This window comes from Microcebus murinus, chromosome 5, assembly GCF_040939455.1.
Source record: "Microcebus murinus isolate Inina chromosome 5, M.murinus_Inina_mat1.0, whole genome shotgun sequence".
NCBI classification, from domain to species: Eukaryota; Metazoa; Chordata; class Mammalia; order Primates; family Cheirogaleidae; genus Microcebus; species Microcebus murinus.
Window position 1 is genome coordinate 14,917,497 of NC_134108.1, and position 21,184 is coordinate 14,938,680.

General features: G+C 39.1%; 1 protein-coding gene across 1 annotated transcript in view; it reads right to left on the reverse strand.

Annotated features, from left to right (window-relative positions):
• Positions 1-21,184, reverse strand: part of PLEKHG1 (pleckstrin homology and RhoGEF domain containing G1) — a 212,322-nt gene that overhangs the window by 152,893 nt on the left and 38,245 nt on the right. Inside the window, exon 2 of the mRNA XM_012740928.3 lies at positions 9,814-9,872. The gene's annotated coding sequence lies outside the window, so the exon portion shown is untranslated. The remainder of the gene's footprint in view (positions 1-9,813; positions 9,873-21,184) is intronic.

Genomic DNA, 21,184 nt, shown 5'->3' on the forward strand with positions numbered 1-21,184 from the left:
CCATTGCCCTAGGAAGGGGCTCTTCCAAAGACTCTTGCTGCACAGTCTAATTTAGCAACATTAAGCTTGGCAGATCAATATTTTCCTTAGGTTCAGATTTCAACAAGTAACTTTTTCTATGTAAGCAAAATATTGCCAAAATTAACAGTATGCATTTTGTTTAGAGATAGACTTTGTGCGAATGCACTGAAATGTGACTTCAGGATGGAACACCCTCCTTGGCAGGTGAAACTTGTTCCAAATGATGTTTCTTCCACCAATCTCTATAAGGTTGCAGAAGGGACGCTCAAACCTCCAGGTAGAATTATAAATAAAGTATGGAGGTTTAGAAACTGGCTCTGAATATGGGGTGCTTAAATAAACTAAGCAGCTCATTATTAACAATGCTATTCTTTCAGTTTAAAAGTGCCACCGTGTTTTTTTCTCCAAAAGAGCCCTTCTTCTATGACCCTTCCTTAGACATATCTTTTGCAGTACCACCCTCCCCACCAGACTCTCCCAAGGAAAAACCTGGTCTGGAAGGGGGAGGAAAAGTTCGCTGGATTAAAGAGGCAAAGAAGGAAAATGAAAATCCGCCTGAGAAAAAAATCTGTGCCTGGAAAATAATAATCATGGAAAAATTAAATCTGTGATTTAGAGTTACTCGAAGCAAATAAGACATGTTTATATAGACAGCCATGCTTTAAGGTTGGCCAGAGTTTAAAAGACAGTTTTATCAGAAATATTGGATACTAAAATTTCTTGGAGTTTTAAAATTTACTGTGTAATATTCTTCACATTCAGAATTATTAACCAAGAAGTTTGGGCTAATCACGCTAGATATAGACACCTACATCTAGGAACCCTCTTGTCTAAAATTTATAACGTGTTGTTGTTTGCTCTATAAGCTTCAACCGTTTTGTTGGTTTTTTTTTTCCATCTTTAAGTCAAGTGTTCTAAAAAGTGTCTTTGGTACCACCAGAACTCGCTGCTCCTTGGAGTTACTGTGAAAGGAATGCAGTGGACCCTGGGGTCAGCTAGACCTATCTGTGAATCACAGCTCACCTCCTCACTGGGAGGCCTCTGGAAAGTTATTTGCCATCCTCATCTACAAATCCTTTTAAACTCATGTGGAATTTCTTGATTTTGAATCAAAAAAGTTTGTGAGTCATTATATACATGTATAAGGCACTAGGCTATGTGTCAGGTATAAGAATTAGTCCCGTCTTTCAATTACTTTAGTCTAACAGAGCAAGAATCAACAGCATTCAGGCAAAGCAACCCAGTAGGCAATTCAAGAAGGATTTTTAAGATCACAAAGCAGTGTCAAGAGGCAATATATAATTAAAATTGCTAACTGAATTGCTCAGCAGCTAACTGATACAGCAACTTAGAGGAGGGGGGCAGATAAAATCAGGTTGGAGTAATTTAAAAAGGAGAAGGAATTTGAACTGAGTTTAAAAGGATAGATAAGGTCTAGATAATATTATTACTGTGGCTGCTGCTCTATAGCTCCATTTGACAGCCTGCCAGGGGCCGGGCACTCACTACGGTAGGCACTGTATACATGCTCTCTAATATCCAAGACTAAACTGAAGTCATTTGGCATCGTGCTTTTGTAGATGAGGATGGCAAATAACTTGCCAGAGGCCTCCCAGTAAGGAGGTGAGCTGTGATCCACAGTAGGTCTAGCTGACCCCAGAGTCCACTGTGTTCCTTTCACGCTAACTCCAAGGAGCAGAGAGAATTCTGGTGGTAGCAAAAACACTTTTTAGAATGCTTGACTTAAAGATGGAAAAAAAAAAAAAAAAAAAAGGTTGAAGCTTGTAGAGCAAGCAACAACATGTTGCTGTAAATTTTAGACCAGACACCTGATGTAATTAACTCAGCACTTTGGGTGGACTAGCCTGGTGGACCAAATGCACAGAAGACTCATGAGTTCTGAAAAGCCAGGGAGAAAGAGAACCCAGTTCTAACACAGACGGACACAACATCACAGAAGGGCTGGGCTGTCAGCTCGTTTCAAGGCTTGGAGCCACACTTGGGTTTTTCCACCTCAAACGGTTTTGAAAATTACTAGTTGCCAGGACTTAGGCAATGGCTTAAATTTTCACAAACTCTGGTTTCCTAACCTGTAAATTCCAATTAATGATAATAACTGCACAAAGCTAAAAGAATAACACAAGAAACAGTAAGTCGTGTGTAGCTTGTGGTAAATGCTCAAAGGTTAATTTTTCTCTTTATGAAGGTAGTAGAGGGAGAATAGAGGGGATGGGACAGATGGTGAGGTAAATTTAGTGAGATCTGGTGACAAATTTGATATTGAGGGCAGGGTGAGGAGTGGGGAAGAGGGAGGGAGAGAGATGTCAAACTTGCCTTTGATGTAATGAGGCTGCACAAAAATATGTTCATGTCCTCAAATAAGAGAGTTAGTTAGTAGTATCAGTTTTAAGAATGAGTGACCTTAGCGGTGACTGGGAGGTCCGCAATTGAAAACACCCAGAAAAGAAATAGAAGTGAGACTGAGGGCTGAGGAAGGAAAGGGAAACCAGAGAAAAATGGTTTGGCCACGATGTGACCTGGTTGCTATAACATTCCATTTGTGAGAACCTGTGAAACTGCTAAACTCCATTTCTCTTTGCATGACTATGCTGTGGAAATCAAAGGAATATATATGAAGTTACAACATTTTAAAAAACTAGACCCCACATTTTTCATGACAAAGAATAAATTAAAAGAAAATACTGGACTTAATACAGGACTTAAGATCTATCACAACTCCATGGCTTTTGGTTTTAAAACACAATGATTGATTTAATACCCTACTTAATGCTAAAAAGGCTGTATCATGAATGTAATCTTTCTCCGGAACAGGTTTTCCTTATGGCACAGAAAAGGCATGATGGAGTAAGGCAATAAAAGACAGATTTTTAGAAGTGTGCATACCCTGGAAAATGCAACTGAAATGGGGATGAGACAGGAAGAAAGGGGACAAGGCAGAGAAGGAAGTGATGTTGGCTTCAGTTCAGTCAACATGAACGCAGGCTTGATTACCTAAAGCCATGACAACAATTTTGTTTTACTGACTTCTTAAGCTTGGGGAATCTGGCCTAGTGCTTCTACAAGCTTTTCAAATATTATAACTGATTTGTCTGTTCCAGACACTGATTCATTATCTACAGCTGCTGAAAGCAGATCTGACACCACTGAGTGCCTCTGGTTCTCCTGACATGTTAGGTGGCAGCCTTTCTGTGCCTATTACAATGGTCCCTGGGTCAGCCCCTGGAAGGTCTCTCCAAGTTCATCAGCAGCAGCAAATGTTAAAAACGTGAAGCCTCCATGATCCCATACCTCATGAGGTTATGATACTCTATCTGGTTCTTGAAATACAACAGTGAGCTTGTACCTAACTATACAACAAGCGAGTAATTTGTTAACCTTTATGTATCTAGAACATCTCTTTGAAACACGTTAGGGAAAAACTGGTAGAACTAAAAGAACAGACAATCTACTAGCACAGTGGGAGCTCTGGTACAGCTCTCAGAAGATAACTTCAAGCAGAAAAGAAGTTAAGATATTGATGGTATGAATAACAAACCATTTTGATTTAATTAATAACTGTATCTAACCAACAGAAAATAAGCACTATTTTCAAAGACATAGCACATGCACAAGAGAACAATTTATATGTGAAGTACATTTTTTCTGATCATCTTTCTAACTGCTTTGGTACCCTAAATTTCTGATTAATTTCTAACTTCTTTTACCATATGCTGCTTCATAGAAAAGTTATTTGTAGATGCGTTTTTCCCTTCCCCGACCCACTTGGGGAGCTCTCCAAGGCAGAAGCCTTACTCACCTCCTTGTCTTTGCAGCCCTCACAATCTTAGCTCTGTGCTTTACCCAAAGGAGGAATCCACGATCATCCCCAAGCAGGTCACTTTTTTTTTTTTTTTTGTGACAGAGTCTCACTTTGTTGCACAGGCTAGAGTGAGTGCCATGGCGTCAGCCTGGCTCACAGCAACCTCAATCTCAGGGGCTCAGCGATCCTACTGCCTCAGCCTCCAGAGTAGCTGGGACTACAGGCATGCGCCACCATGCCCGGCTAATTTTTTGTATATATATTTTTACTTGGTCAATTAATTTATTTCTATTTTTGGTAGAGACAGAGTCTCGCTCAGGCTGGTTTCGAACTCCTGACCTTGAGCAATCCGCCCGCCTCGGCCTCCCAAAGTGCTAGGATTACAGGTGTGAGCCACCACGCCCGGCAGCAGGTCACTTTTAATGAAGTTCTCAATAACAACTTATGCGATGTAATTTTATGCTACTTCTCTTCGAACAATGTGTGTGAGGAGATCCATCAGGATCTATCAAATGATATTAGATTGGAGGTAGTTTAATAGCAAAGGGTCTAAGGAAACTTTCCTCCATGCCAGACTTTGAGATGACTGAATAGCAACCTTCCCCGATCCTGGAGTCAGTGGTTTAGCTAAATGCTTCAAGATGCCTCACAACTTTTACAGGTGGAGCGCAGAGGTCAGCCCGAGGAGAGAGCCAAAGGTGAGGGACTCCCTAACTAGCAAACACGAGGGTTGGCACCATCACCCGTTATCCAGATGGAGTGCACAGTGCTGCTGTGTGGAGCTTTGTCCTTCAAAGGTCCTTTCTCCCAGCTCCTCCACCAGGGACGGAGCACAGTCACTGCTTCAATTCATCCACATTTCTTCCTCTAGCCCGTTTCTGTGTTTGTGCTGGCTGCTTCTCTCTCCCATACTTGACCTTAACTCTGCATTTACCAAACTATCTTAACACAGAACAACACAGTAATAGGTTAAAAAACCAGAAGGCAGGGTGGGGCTGGTGGCATGGGAGGAGGTGGCCTGTGCTTGATTAAGTTTAGGAAACCCCGCCTGGGACACCTCCTTGGTGAACGTATGCAGTTCAGGGAATCAAAGTAAAGGTCTGAAGAAAACGGGACTGATTCATCTTGCTTAAATACCAAACTTACTAGACCATGAAGCCCCGTTCCACTTTCTTGGTTTTTGTTTTATTTATTTATTTTTACTTATATATTTTTTTATTTTAGCGTATTATGGGGGTACAAGTGTTAGGGTTACCTATATTGCCCATGCCTCCCCTCCCCCTAGAGTAAGAGCTTCAAGCATGTCCATCCCCCAAACGTTGCACATCTCACTCGTTGTGCCACTTTCTTGTTTCTGACAGAAACCTATTACCATAATTCCACAAAACTGAAGACATGCTGTCCCGAGAGTCGCCTAATTCTCAATGCCAACGTCAGCAACAGGAGCTAGCTCCTCGTTCCAAAGGTTGTCCTTTCATGAGAAAAGTTATGCTTTTATTTCTAACTTACATCCTTTTCCCCCTCAGGAATTGTTAAGGATCCCCTCACACCCTTCACCAGCTATAATTAAAGAGTCTACCATGAGGAAGTGTCCCCCTACAGAAGGGTGTCTAGTCTCTATACCAGCTTAAGATATGCAAACTTCTAGGAGATTTTTTTTTTTTATGGAAAAGAGATGCCTTATGCTTAGGTAGAATCAAATCTGTACATCTTTCCGAATGCCATATTCCATGCCATGTTTTTGTAACTACTATATTTAGTTTGCATAACACTTTTAATCTTTAATTACATTTAAAAAACCATTTGCATGAGGCCACCATACCAAAGGATAATCAGGAGATTTTGCATTTGAAGGACAGCACTTCAGTGACTTTTTAAAGATCACACATTGCCTTTCAGTCCCTGTCCTCTGGCATTCTGTCAAGAATTCTGCCGGATGGTTATATTATTAGCCACGTCTAGCTCAATACAACGAGTTACTCATTCACAATGTGAATCATTTATGCTGTAGCCTCTAATAATTCTATTAGCTGCTTTCCGATAAATCCATCAGCCCTGAGCAAGACACTCATGGGGCCCTGGGACACAGTCGCAAGGTCACCCATAGGACACGTGAAGGGATGTGCAGCGTGCGTTGATTCCCTCCTGAGCCTGCCTTCGCCATGTTGTTTGTAAGTCTTAGAGGTAAAAAGCCACAGTATTCCAATCCCACACAGTCTGCAGCGTCAAGACTACATTACTGAGAGACCCCACGAGCAGCTACTGGCCTGGGATGGGCTCAGCGTGTGGTCCCCTGGCAACTGCTCTTGAGAGAGCAGTCACAGTGCCTCAGACAGGGTGATACTCACCCTCCAGAGAAGAGCACCACTCACAGTAGGGCCACAGGCATGGAGTCACCAAGCAGAGATGTGCTGGGCAATGAACAAACCCAGGGCAGAAAACAGACCGTTTCTAACCTTCGGCATCTTTATGATAAAGCATGCCACTCTCCCGTCACCGCACTCAACAGTGTAAGGGGCTTGGAAAATGCCAGCAAGAACCGCCAAGACCAGGACGCCCTCAGCACCGAGTCCCTAACATGGGCCTGGGAACATTAATCGGTGTCTTTCTTACCCTCTGGCAGCCCTGTGCTGTGCTCTCAGTAGCAGCCCTGCCCCAACACGGTCCCATCAGAGAACCAGGGTAGGTGAAACCCCGGACAAGGCGGCACACGGGACCAAAACGTAGCAACAATTTTACTCAGGAAAAACGTTACCTATCTATCAATCCTTTTTCTGTAGTACCTGAAAAATGTTGTCTTAAAGTCAAACATTCATACACACACATACACACACATATACACACGTCATATTAACAGAAAAATAATGCATTTCTAGCTCCCTTAAGGTCAGCAAACCAAAAGTTTATGTAAAATAGCCCTATACTTCTCTGCTTTTTCAAAATTGTTTGTAAATTAGGACCCCCCCCAAGCTAGTAGTACTAATTAAGGTCAGTTGATTCCTTCTGTTTACATCCCTAATCTTAAGTCTTTGACAAGTAGAAAGAAGGGCACTTCTCTCAGAATTTTCTTCCTTTCTTGGCTTGATTTGAGTAAGTGGTACCCACAGGGTTTGTGATCTCAGAGCCTACACTGACGTGCTACCCTAGAGAGGTGAGCTTTTACGTGCGGTTTGTGGGTAACGGCCCGCAGGTTGCTGCTGTGTGTGGATGTGCTGCATACATTGTTGCACACGTGCCAAGACACTCGCCAGTCTGAGAGCCAGTGGTTCCACAGTCTGCTTACACACCCAGACATCGGAGCATTTCAGAGGCACGACATGACTTTGCTAAAGGAGGAAATTAGTTCATTCTTTGAGCAAACACTTGAGCTTCTCTTATATATCTTTCTCTAAAGCATATAGCAGCAAACAAAACAGACAAAGATCCTGATCCTCAGGGAGTTTATATTTTGGGAAGGCACAAATTTTGAAAATGAAGTTCCTCAGACATGCAACACACTTATTTTTAAATCAACAAGTGACTTTCTGAAGATCTTCTGTGCACAGTTATCAATATAGTCATGGAAGTGGATGATTCATAAAAATACTTTCTCTGAAACTAGATCAGCGCTTTGGAAACAAACCAAACCAGATCAGTCACAGTAACTGGAAATGCTGTACACTCAGTAACAGATCCATAGCTACAGAAGAACTACAATTCTAGACTCCCACAGCAGCAAGGAGGAGAAGCTGACTGTTGTTCTCATGGAACACGTACCCCCTTCCAGGTTTCCTCAAACTACGGCCCGCGGGCCACATGTGGGTGTTTTTGCCCGTTTGTTTTTTTACTTCAAAATAAGATATGTGCAGTGTGCATAGGAATTTGTTCATAGTTTTTTTTTTTTAAACTATAGTCCAGCCCTCCAACGGTCTGAGGGACAGTGAACTGGCCCCCTGTTTAAAAAGTTTGAGGACCCCTCCCTTAGGCAAACACTTGGCCAAAATGGAACCGAAGAATCCTGAGTCTTGCTTCCTTGTCTCTTATTTTCTGTGTCAGATTACAAAGCAAACAGAAAATCAATGAGTATCTATAGGAAAAAACGTTTATTTGAATTCAGAAAAACATAATGAATAACTATAGCTAACCTAACAATGGAGATATGACCACGTGTCTCTCTGATATGCAGACATATCTACACACTCATTTACAAAGAAGAAAATCATTTCTAAAAGAGAAAATGTTTATTCTTCTTTTTTAAAAAAAACAAAAGCATTCAAATGACTGGATGTCACACACATGCAGTGAACCTGACTGTGACACTGGTGGGGCCACATGGTAACTTTTGTGGGCCTTGGGCAATTGGGCCTTTGTGGGCCCCTTCCTGCAAAACAAATGTTAACAATTATATTTACCACTGCATTGGGATAAAGACAAATATCATCCAGGCTGGGTTCAATATTACATTTTATTTTTTCTTCTGCTTTTAAACTGAAGTTAAAACAATTCCATGATCCACTGAAAGTACCATGGGCCCCGAGCACTGTGACCGATGGATAGAAAAGTCAGCTCTGGACCACAGACCCTTGATCTTTAAGCCACTACACATTCTAGTCCTAAGTTAGTCAAAAGAACTTCTGGGACTTCATTGCTAGTAATGACAATCTGCCCTGCAGTAAGAAAGTCATCGTTTTACCAGTTAACAAAACACTGAAGAACTCTGACACAAGCAAAGTAATCTTTACTCCATTAAAATACTATTTGTCTTTGTAATACCTTTGGGTACTCTCAAAATCATTCCGTGTATCAAATATTTATGTCTCTTATAAAGCATTGTATTTTGCTAGTTAAAAGCAAGACTCTAACCCATTGTTGCACTTAAGCTTTTATTGTAATTGTTTTATTTTATTGTTTGGTTAAAAAAAAATGACATGGTATAAAGTCGAAAGTATAAACTGCTTTTATCAGCAAAAAAATGATAACACTATGCTTACCAGACAGAGTTTCTTCCTCTATTCCTACCACTTTAGCAAGCATGCAATATGGAACTGAGCAGCTTAGTTCACCATTCCAGGTCTTGACGAATAGCTTATAATGTGGTCAGAGTATGATAAATTAAAGTACTTAGCAAAGAAAACAGAGCAAAATAGGTGCCTGCATCTAGCAAAAAAGCGTGTCTCCTTCCTTCCTTTCCCTTGTACTGTTCATTGTGGTTTTTCAAGCATCACCACCACAAAACTGAAATGAGATTTTAAATAGTAAAGAAAAAGAAGAAGTTTAAAAGGACAAACAACTTTTCTGGCCAATGAAAAACATTTAAAATGTTACCTAAAAGAAAGATGAATTCACTAATAATATAAGGCCAAGGGGAAGAAATGACAGCAAAATGGGTCATGTTATAGTTTACTCTCTCTGTATGTTATTTTGCAGGATGCATTTTCTTTCATTTTGCATCCATTGGTAACAATATTCATCATTATTTCTTAAAAAATAGTTTAAAACTTTTTGAAAATAGGGTTTTTTTTTCTATTTTCCTAAAAACTATAGTAGCCCCCTCATCTGTGATTTCATTTCCATGGTTTCAATTTAACTGAGGTCAGTTATGGTCCAAAAATATTACAGTATTTTAAGAGAGAAAGGGAGAGACCACATTCATATAACTTTTATTATAGCATAATGTTATAATTGTTTTATTTTATTACTAGTTGTTAATTTCTTGTGTCTAGATTATAAATGAAACTTTGGCATAGATATGTACGTATAGGAAAAAAAAGTATATGTAGGTTTCAGTATGATTCATGGTTTCAGGCATCCACTGGAGGACCTAGACTGTATCCCCTGCAGACAATGAGGGGGGCTACTATACTTGAAAATAGAAAAAAATTGGCCTGCAGAGTGTACTTATGCAAAAACACCCAACAAACCTAAATTATGAATATATTAACCTTTTAACATATGTTTCATGTTAAAGTGGCAAAAAAATGAAAACAGCTTACTTTTATAGTTGAAGCCTTTCCAATGTCTTCACTCATAGACTCTTAAAATCAGTCTTCACCTAGAGTAGAAACACAAACAATAAATTGCTTTTTACTTAAATATTACCTTTTCAGAATTATTTTAATGGAACATGGATGTGGCATCAAGGCTATTAATAATTTTAAGTGGCTTAAAAAGAAGAATGGATGCAAAAAGGCCAGAATTTTTCCAGGAAAAGGCCACATCTATGCTACTAGACTATAATAAGCCCATAGCAATAATCATAAAAATTTAATTAAAAAACAAAGACTCACAGGATGTGGTGTTAGAAAGTTATTTATGTCCAATCATCCCTGATTTTCCCTTTCCCTTGAAATACTCAGAAAAATTCAAAAGGAAACTTGAATTTTCAATAGCTCAGAAAACAAAGGAGTTCAATGACTTGCCCGAAGCCATTCACAGAGGAGAGAAACTCCCCAGGCAGAGATGGAAGGAGAGTTCACAGTTTCAACCAGTCTCCCACCCAAGTACTAACCAGGCCCAACCCTGCTTAGCTTCCAAGATCAGATGAGATTGGGTGCGTTCAGGGTGGTATAACCATAGACATTTCAACCAGTCTCACCCACAGCTTCCCCAGCTCCAAAACACAAGTCCTCCCTAAGACGGGGACAATGTCCTCAGGCCATGGCCACTCTACCTGAGCTCCTCTCCAGCACTGTAGGTTCGCAATTCTTCTCACTTTCCATCTTTACAAGTTAATTGGGGGGCAGAGCTCATAGGGGTGATGCTTACATCTGGTAAAATTTAGGGCCACCGTTTTTCTGGCCACTATTTTGGAAAAGAAAGAACCACAGAAATTTCAATGTTTGCAAGGTTCTAAAAGAAAAACAAATGTGCCTAGAAGTTCTGAGCTGAGCATCTTCATGAAAAACAATGACTCAAAAATATTCCAGTTGACTGAAGGATGAATCAAAATAAAAACCTAAGAGAGAAAAAATAGTTACACATTAGCACAGGTGGTGAGCATTGAGAGCAGGACCACAGTGTGCTATTACTATAAAAACAGTCCAAATAGAGTGTAAACATTCAAAAATTGTGGAAAAATACCTAATAAAAGTACTTTATCATAGTAACTGGTTCCACTGAAGTCGAAATCATATCTCGTGTTATCAAAAATGGGGAAATGCATAGGGGTGGATAGCAAAAAATGAGCTGATTTTCGGTCCGGGTGCAGTGGCTCACACCTGTAATCCTAGCACTCTGGAAAGCCGAGGCAGGAGGATTGCTAAAAGTCAGGAGTTCGAGACCAGCCTGAGCAAGAGTGAAACCTTGTCTCTACTATAAATAGAAATAAATTAATTGGCCAACTAAAAATATATAGAAAAAATTAGCTGGGCATGGTGGTGCATGCCTGTAGTCCCAGCTACTTGGGAGGCTGAGGTTCCAGAAGGATTGCTTGAGCCTAGGAGTTTGAGGTTGCTGTGAGCTAGGCTGATGCCACAGCACTCTAGTCCAGGCAACAGAGTGAGAGTCTGTCTCAAAAAAAAAAAAAAAGAGCTGATTTTATTCTGTATTTGGGGAGTAGAAACAATATATAATAGTTTTATTTATGACACCAGTAACTATTTTTTTTAATTGGAGAGAAACAAAGAAATGAACTAAATATTTAACCTCAGTTAAATCTGACAACAGCAATAAATATGATACAGAAAAAGTAGAAATAAAAATAAAAGCAGGAATGTGTGATTTAGATATTTAAAAAGCAATACATGGTTCACTGCAGGATGAAATACTTCACAGACAGAGTTCTAGTCTTAAAATCCAACACAAAACTAGAATTATTAGAAGAATATATCATAGTAATGGAAAAAATTAAAAAAAATCAAGGCCGAATGTGGTGGCTCACACATATAATCCTAGCACTTTGAGAGGCTGAGATTGGAGGGTGGCTTGAGGCCAGGAATTCAAGACCAGACTGGGCAACACAGCAAGACCCTGTGTCTATAAAAAATTAAAAAAAAAAAAAATAGCCGGGCATGGTGTAAGTACCTGTAGTCCCAGACTCAGGAGGCTAACATGGGAGGATCGCTTGAGCCCAGAAGTTTGAGGCTACAGTGAGCTATGATTGTGCCATTGCACTCCAACCTAGGCAATAGAGCAAGGGCCTATTTAAAAAAAAAAATCAAGAATACTATATAAAAATATCTTTGTGAGTAAATTTGAGTATCTCAACAGAAACAGTTTTCTAAGTTTGATAATTATCAAAACTGAAGTGAAAATATAAAAGTTGAAAAACAAATATATACAGTTTACTTCAAAGATTAGATAATTCCCAAAATACATAAAACAATTTCAGGATAGAGAAAAATGAGGCTCCTAATTTCTTTCATGAAGCTAACATAAGCCTGATAACCAAACCTGACAAGGCACAAAGAGAGAAAGGTAAGAGGCTTGTTTGACTTGGATAAGATGTAAGAATCCTAAATAACATGCCCCCCAAAACACAATTTCTAGTATATGGTGTATCAACATAAATAGGGTTTATTTTATAAATATTATGTAAATAGATCTATAATGCCCTATCAATGGCTCACAAAGAATCAACACATATTCTTATCTTCAAAGATGCCAAAATAGCATGTGATAAATTCAGCACGTATATATGATAATCTCTCAGTAACCTAGAAGTAGAAGGATAATTGACCATGATTTTTAAAAACGATTTAAAATTGACAATATTTTTATTAAAAGTCAGGAATAAAAGATGCTCACTATGCAACAGTGAAAGGAACAGACCAAATTACCATCATCAGCAGGTGACAAGGTTGAATGTCTAGAAAACTCAAGAGAAATATCTTTTTTTTAACACCTATTAGAAATAGTAAAGGTACCATAAGATGATTTGAAACATGATGGTTTTTGTCCAGTAGCAGCAATGACCAGTCAGAAACAAATGAAAATAGATAATATTCAGAAAAATTATGCCTAAAGAAGCAATACAGACATTTAGAGAAATATTTAGCACAATGCTTTTCTCCTGAGAAATGATGAAAGGTACAAATGTACTTTCTAAAAAAAGAAAAAAGAAAAACACCATCTAGTCAGGAAATTCAATATGAGGTAAACCAATGAATTTATATTTTTGGTGGTTTATGAGAATAGCAAGACGGCTTTTGCAATCAGCAATGCTTATTTATAGGTGCATACTGAGAATCTCAGAGGTTGCTCTATAAATTCAAGATGGGACTTAAAAAATACATTAGGAATATTTTAGTATCTGGCCTTAAGTGCAAAATCCACTAATACATTGTACTCAGGGCATTAAATACAAATAGAATTTTATGTAAATACAAAGCAAAAGCTCATTACATTTCTGAAGGTTGAAGAAATGTTATAAACAGCCACTGATGTTGTATTTGTGAAAAGAAAATATTGATTACACTTCCCTGAATCATGATGAAACAGGTCACATTTCATTGCTTTTGGCCAAAGAACAATACTAAACTTATAGTCGGGACTGCAAGCAAGGTGATGTTTAAAATAAGTTACATAGGCAAAACATAACTAAATGTGGGTTTGAGTACAAAAATAAATAAAATGTCAGGGTTGGTTTTGAAAAAAGGAGACACAAGTCCAACATATACTATGTCCTTTTTAGCTACAGTGTCTAAAATAAGCTTACCTTTAATTTTAGACAACAGTCAGAGTGAGGAGAGAGACTCAAAGCTGTGTGTCCCGGACAATAACATGGGATCAATCCCAATTATTCCAGAATGAATGTTAACAACAACTCCCCACAAAAGGGACTGACTTTGTTTTATATGTGTAGGATAAAATAAAAGGCCTTTATTCTTTGTGACTAGGGAAAAGCACCTTTTAATGGTCAGAGTTGTTAGGCACAGTTTAAACAAGTAATGATTTAAAATCCTTTCTGATAATAGCACTTCTATTGATACTTACAGTAATGATTATGCAAAGACCCACGGCATAAATATTTTCCCTACCCTACCAATTATCTGATACAAGGAGCCACATAAACTTGTTCATGAGCACAAAATGCATCTTTATTTCTTGAATAAAACACATGAACTTCATAAAAGAAATGAAGTAAAGGTGGAAATCCATAGAAGGGGCTACCAGAAATTACAGAACTTCAGATCAGGGTATAATAGTTATCATGCCAAAAAAGGGCAAATCTACTGGTGATCCTTTCATAGCTTCTAGAAAGATTCCTTTAAATCAGTAACATGGACAGTCAATTGGACAAAAACAAGGTGAGCATTTTTGAGGGAACATCAAATTTCACCATGTGAAACCCACAGCATCGCGACTGGATTGGAGTCCAGCTGCCAGCCCTAACTGCCGTCTTGGAGCGCCACTCCACACCTGCCCACTCCGATTTGGGAGTACTGCTGCTGAGACTTGTGGCTCTAGGTCTACTGCAACATAAAAACCCCTTTCTGGCTTCTACCTGCCCTTCTTTGAGCTGTTTCATATCATTCATAGACGAGATGCAAGTAACAATGGCAGGTGTAATATAAATTGGCCTCTACTAGGTGGGCGGAATAATACCTCGTCTGTTGTTTTAGAAGCCTGACATCCATCTACCCTCCTTCTGGCATCCATACCAGCATTCTCCTCTCCCTTGCCCTACTCCCAGCCCATGTACTCTGAAAGACATTAATTAGGCTAGCCATTCCTCATGTTTCATCCCACTAATTACTGTGATTAGTTCATGGATAAGCACATGGCCCAAGCCAGACCAATCAAGGCCAACGAGACCTAATTTATGGTGTTTTCTTAAGAAGGAAACAGACTTTTTCCTGCTCCTATAAGATATGAACAAGAGAGGATTTAGAGGATAGTGCTGCTGCAGCCATCCTGCAAACATGTGGGACCTGAGAATGAGCCAATGTGCAGAAACCCCATTCTGATCAATTTTGTGCGCTTTTGAACTATAAGATGGGCTTATGCATACAACAATGTGACTTGATTCCTCCCACTCAATATTATGTTTGTGAGATTCCTCCATGTTGTCCTGCTAACTGTGTAGTTCAATTATTTGCACTAATGGATACTATTTCATTGGACAACTTGTAGTATATTTTCATGCTGTATCTAGTTTGTTGTTGTTGTTGTTGTTTTTAATACAGGCAATCTTGTACAGGTCTCTTATATTCATGTGCAGGAGATTTTACATTGTATTTACCTGAATTGAAAGTTCTGGGCTGTTCATCACACATATCAAACTTTACTGGTAATGCTGAATTTCTTCAAGAGCAACTGTACCAATTTACACTCCACCCACAGCATATGAGACTTCCTTTTGCTTCATGTTATGGCCTACATGTGCTACTATAGAATTTTAATTACAGCTGTTTTGATGCATCTGAAATGGTATTATTGTGGTTTAAATTTTCATTTTCATATTACTAATGAGGTTGAGCATATTTTCCTATGTGTGTTAGCCATTCATGTTTCCTTCTCTGTGAAGGAAGAGCATGCATTTTGCCCATTTTTCTATTCTTTTTCTTATGAATTTGTTGGAGTTATTTATATATCATTCATTATATAAATCCATATATTTATTATGGATTATGATTTATTTTCAATCTCCCGACAAACAGCAGCTCTTAAATGTGGTGCCTTTGAATTTTTCATTCATATGCAGGCGATTATTTAAATATCGCAGAATTGGTGTTTATTTATGCTTTTAGCAAGTATCTATAATCTATTATGTACAGACACCCATTTTTACTCTCACAGACCTTCAAATTCTCTGTAGCTTTCCTTGCAAAGTCAAGTCCACTTTAATTTCCAATCTGATATCTCTAAATGACTGTTTCTTCTTTTGAAAGAAATCCAATGGGTCTCAACAACTTAGGGAAAAAAATAAATAAAAACCTAGAATTTGGAAGTGGAAACCATGGAGAAGGGGTACAAATCTTTCTATGGCTAATATTTCTTGGTCCCCTGACTTGCACATGTACTAGTTTTTACCTATAATTTGATTCAATGACGTAGTGAATGCCTGGTGTGTGCCAGCCACTACGCAGACACTGGGAATCACAACGTGAATACATCACAGCATCTCCAAGGGGTATGTCTCACATTACAAAACGGATATGTTCTTGGAAACCCTACAGTTTGAAAATCAAGCAGTTTTTAATAAATTGGATTGTTTTCCTACAGTAGGAAAAATTTGTCAAAATAAAGGTTCTACCTACTCAATCCAGGTATTATGTGTCAGGTTTGTCATGCTGCATATAAGTAAAATTTGTGAAATCAGTTTAGCTTTTAAGACAAGTTCACTTTCTAGTTTGTATCAATACCTTGGTTCTACAGGATCACACACTAATCCTGGGTAGGATCAATTAAAGTTTGCAGTACATTAAGATGTGTTATACTGATATTGGATACTTCAGAAATCTGAGCTAGATTTCATGGTAAATTGGCTGTGAGCTTTTAAAAGAGGAAACCAAAAAGCAGACAGACAATAATAACTCTATGCCAAATTTTGATGGTCAAGACCTTGATTTTGCTATTTCCTTTTTTACTTATTATTATTATTTTTATTTTTATTATTTTTTTTGAGACAGAGTCTTGCTTTGTTGCCCAGGCTAGAGTGAGTGCCGGGGCGTCAGCCTAGCTCACAGCAACCTCAAACTCCTGGGCTCAAGCGATCCTCCTGCCTCAGCCTCCCGAGTAGCTGGGACTATAGGCATGCGCCAACATGCTTGGCTAATTTTTTCTATATATATTAGTTGGCCAATTAATTTCTTTCTATTTATAGTAGAGACGGGGTCTCGCTCTTGCTCAGGCTGGTTTTGAACTCCTGACCTTGAGCAATCCTCCTGCCTCGGCTTCCCAGAGTGCTAGGATTACAGGCGTGAGCCACCGCACCCGGCCTCCTTTTTTATTTTAAGAGACTAACAGTCGGCATAATTACTTGGCAAAGGATAATTAATTATAAACACTTAATTAGAGATTAGGAGTTCCAGTGGGTGACCTGCTCCTCATACTCCCCTGCGCGTTCCACTGTCCTTAATACCCACAGCAAAGGTGGCCTCTGAATAAGGAAAGCTGGCCAGATAGATCAGAGGATTCCAACACCATTTTCCTTAATTTTTCAATGTTGGAGGGGATGCTGGGCAAAAGTGTGAAACAGGGAATGTTTCCTGAATGAATGATCCTCACTTAAGGATAGCTACTATTGCAGGGGCTGTTACAGGTACTACAGTTACAAAGAAAAAACTGCGCCTCTGTCTAAGGCATCAGGTTCTTGAAGGGATACATACCAGGAAGCAGATTGGAGATACATTACGAGTGTTATACAATATTAATACAGGCATCAACACTTTCCCAACTTCACTTTCCTATCATCCCAGCAACTGTGCTACTCCTAAAATGCCTTGAAGGCACCCAACGTTCAAGCACTGACAGTTTACCAGTGTAGGTGCTAAGGATCCAACAGTGATTAGGACAGACGCATGCCTTACCCTTATGGGGACTCCAGCCAGGAGCCTAACCCTTATGGGGACTCCAGCCAGGAGGACGGCTGGCACAGATTTAGCTAGAGACAATGCCCAGAGGCTACTGTAGTTATACACTGTGCTTTTGAGAACATAAAGAAGCAAAAAATCCAACTCTAATATTAAAATCTGGGGCTTTGTAGCACATCCAGGGAGGAATATTATGGGTAAGGCAAGACTTTCCAAAGATCCTCAAGTCCAGAGGTAAACAAGGAGAAGGAAGGTGATTATGAAAGTTAGTAAGGTATTGGCAGATTCTACGTGTAATAAAATGGAAGAAGCCATAGAAATTGATAAACATTTTCTAATAAGCAGAAAAGTTTTGTAAGCACCACCTTTTATAGAGTTCAAGAGCTTCTTTCAGTCTAGGTCAATAACTTTGAGCAATTCAGAATGTGTTAACAAGCAGTGAAAATGAAGGATGTTAATTAACATAGTGAAATTCCCTCAAAATGAACAGAATTTAGATGACTATGGTTTTAAAAGTTAGACTGTCTCATAAGTAAAATGGATTTGGTAAAGGGAAACAAAAAATATCAGATTTCTTATGATAGTTAATGAACTAATATTTTTGAAAAGACGACTTTAAAATCTGAATTTGTATTCACCTACTTATTTAATGGTGAAGTACAGTTTTATTTTGTTTTTTAACCAAGCTACTTTTTATTCAAGCACCATATGAAAATAAAAACCTATTACATCACTTGAAAACGTTATATTTAGAAGGGTAATTTCCTTTCATTTTTTTTTAACCTTTCCACATCAGTTAAGAAAAACAGGCTTTGACATATCAGTTTTTTTAAAAGCCAACTACCAAATATATCACAGAATTTTTATTTAACATCCATCTTGAGGATATTTCAATGAGTTTTCAGGTTCAGGAAAAAAGGAAATGTGAATATGAAGGGCTGACTTCCAATAAAACATTTTACAGTCCCTACCAAACAGTGATTTATTCATTCCACAGGTCCCTCCGCATTACAGCACTTCCTGGAAATCTCTGGTTTTGCTAATGTGGACTGTTTTTACTTCTAAAAAGAGAGGAACTGTTAAAATTGAATAATGTAGCCCATGAGGAAAATAAGAGGGTGACAATTGACACACACAAGAAAACCTTGTCATTTTCAGTCTGCACTTGAGAAAACTATTTTTGCTTTCACTAAACTTTCCATTAGCATATCTAGCGTGTCCTTACATAGTTTTGCTGGTCTTAAAATGGTTCAAAACTTAATGTGAGTTCACGGAGCCTGAACTTCACAGATCATCCTTTCTGCATAATGATTTTGGTTTCCTTCACACAAAACCATTAGGGTTTTCTTCACTGTATTTGCCAGTTTAGACCATATTAAAACACGGTTGATTTATTTCAGAATAAATTTTATTTAGAATACATAGAGGTGGTTTCTAGTTCCTCACTCCATGAGCAGAGTGATATTTCTTCAGAGTCTGTTGATGTGCATATTTAGCCCAGATACTTGAGTATGCAAAAGGTAAAAGAGCTCATGCTAAACTGGGCATTTGGTTGTGTGATCACAGAGTTAACACCAGATTAAAGAGAACTCTCCAGGTGTAGAGCAAAGCTAGAGAACACACTGCCGCAAGTTTCACAATGAAATTGAAACTTAGTACCTACCAAAAAACTGGAATATAGTATCTGCCGCCATAAAATTAGTTAAAATTGTGCTTTCTGATCTAAATGCTCAGCAACTACAGGTATTTCTTTAGCATCTGTCTTCCCCATTAGATGACAGGAGATGCCATGCACCACAGCACTGGGCTGAGTGGCATGAGGTCATGGCTAACTTCAGTGAGAGCCGTTTTGTGGAACTGTGAGGGCTAACGCATACCTGGTTGAGGCTGATGAATGAAACACCGTGTGTCTTAGACAATGCCTGAAAGGAGGGACGTAGAAAGAGCTCGTGTGGGGTGGGTGTTCTAAGCAGGGTTTTACATGGGAGAGTGCAGGGGGTAGATAAATGCTGACCGGACAGATCTTTTAGAGAAGAAGAGATTGAAAATACTGGAAAAGGAAGAATGGTTAAAAGTATCCCTGAAAAGACAGGAGGGAGTAGGACGTAGGACCTAGGACCCAGGGCCCAGGGCCCAGGACCCAGTGTTAAATGAGATGGGGCCAGCTTTGCTGTTGTAACAAAGGGCAAGAAGATGGTGATTATTAGTAGACTGATGGCAGGCCATGGCCCAGTGTCTTCTCAAGTGATTTCTATTTTCTCTGGGAATAGGCAAGATCATCTTTTGAATATGTTGGGCAAGAATGTGTATTTGGGAAGAGTAGGGCAGATTAGAATTAAGTCATTTTGAAGAGTCAATCATGAGCTGACTGGAAAAAAAGAGTAAGTCTGTCAATATCTCCTCTGTGCATTTACCCACCAGGTGATGGAGCACACAGGTCCAGGCATGTGCTTAGCAGAGAGTAGGCAGGACCAGATGGGTAGCCCTGCAGGAAAGCTTTGGCTTTGGGACTGGAAGACCTGGGCCCAAGGCCAAGCTCTGCCTGCTGTTAATGAGTTGTCTGACTTGGAGGAGTCACTTTGCTTCTTTAGGCCTTAGGGTTTTGCCATTTATAAAATGACAGAGTTGCATAAGAACCTCTAAGGTCCCTTCCAGCTTTAAAAGGGCTAAGTCTTCATAAAATAACCAGCAAATTAGTCTAAAGGCAGCACAGTTGACACTAGGCTCCTGACCCTAACTGGACAGGAGCCATCTTTGTTGCCTTGGCCCATGGCTCCATTACTTTCTGACACGGATTACACAATGACCACCCCTCTAGTCTACCTCTGATTCTACCTCTATCCTGCCACCAGCATGACACATGTGATCCTATAGTGTCTTTGCTTCAGTCCTTCAAAAGGCTCCCATCACTATGTAAACAAACCCAGACTCCTCAGCTCAGGAGGCCCTTTGTCACTGGTTCCTGCCCACCTGCACACCTCACTCACCGTCTCACTGAAGTACTAACTGCAAAATTGTTTTCCAAAATAAAAAAAAAAAAAGTAGAGAAAGATAGGATTTTCTGTGTTAAAGCAAAAATAAAATAAGGATTATTTTAATCTCCTAAACACACCTATTCTCTACTCTAGTGGTTATATATATTGTCATTTGCTATTTTAAGACATTGTGCTCAGAGATTTGGACCAAGCAGTTCTCAGCAGCAATAGTAAGAATTTTGCAGCTGAGTTAAAATGTACTAAGGTGAATTCCTTTCACTTTTTAAGGTGACTACAATATAAGTTAAGCATTCCCCAAAGAAATGGGCTTTCCAGAGGAAGTGAAAACAGAATATAAATAACATTCTCCATTCATTAAAAGAATGGTATTCAATGATGTTTACACATGTGGTTCTCACTCTTTAAACTTAAGTCTAAATATATTTTTAAAGCTGTAAGTAAAGTAGTAATTTGCTGAAGCCAAACCACAAAGAAATTTCAGGAATGCATCCAGGTTCTATTCCCTGCTATATAAAGAGAATTCTAATCGCTTCTATTTTTGGTCATCTATTGACTAACTCTTACTTAGAAGAATTTTGGAACATAAAATAATTTGAGAAATTAAGTTTCAATCCAATTAAGTTTCTAGGTAAGAGTTAGAAATGCAAGCTTCCAACCACTGAACAGCAATTCTTACACAAGAGGTACCGGACAAGGGAGCCTCTGCCTGGCCACCAGGACTCCCCATCCTCTCCCTCCCATGCCTGGGAATTTTCTTGTCCTCTTTATACCTTGATTTGCCTTCATTTCGGGAATCCAACTCTAGCAGGCGTAACCCTCAGCAAGAGGGGGAAGGGTAATGAGAAGAAAGGTTCAGGCAAGAATCAGTGAATGTTAGGAGACAGGGGAAATGG